The sequence below is a fragment of the Herpailurus yagouaroundi genome, unplaced genomic scaffold, assembly GCF_014898765.1.
Source record: "Herpailurus yagouaroundi ecotype Mexico unplaced genomic scaffold, PumYag 250, whole genome shotgun sequence".
In the NCBI taxonomy this organism is placed as follows: domain Eukaryota; kingdom Metazoa; phylum Chordata; class Mammalia; order Carnivora; family Felidae; genus Herpailurus; species Herpailurus yagouaroundi.
The window spans coordinates 4,531,166-4,531,725 of NW_024412467.1; positions in this window are offsets into that span (position 1 = coordinate 4,531,166).

The window sequence follows — 560 nt, forward strand, 5'->3', positions numbered from 1 at the left end:
AAAGAAAGAAAGAAAGAAAGAAAGAAAGAAAGAAAGAAAGAAAGAAATCTGAGGTGATATAAAATTATGTTGCCGAGTGTCCTGAAAGATGCCAGGTACTTTCAAGAAGTAACTGGTGCTTCGTACGAATTCCACATGAATTATTAATTGTAACCAAGCATCATTTACGTAGCCACCTGATACATCATTAATGCAATAGGGAATTCTCAGGGTGATGGGAAGACACGTCAGTGGCTCGGTAACAGTTTTAACATGGAAAAAATAAAAACGCCTTTATTATTATTTCAACATAAACTATTTAAATAATTCATTTTAAAGGAAAATTTCATCATAAATTCGGTAATAATTTTTTTCAATTGGGCACTGAGAATAATGAATCAATCAACAAAACAGGTTGCTATTGCTAATCTGTGACAGAATGACATATTGGGCTGTATTTAAAGCACAGCATACCATTTATAAAACGGGATTTATGTATAATTTGTTACATTCTGACAAAACAAATGCCAGCGGAATACATAAGAAAATAATTCCTGCCATCCTTTGGGATCAGTTATCTC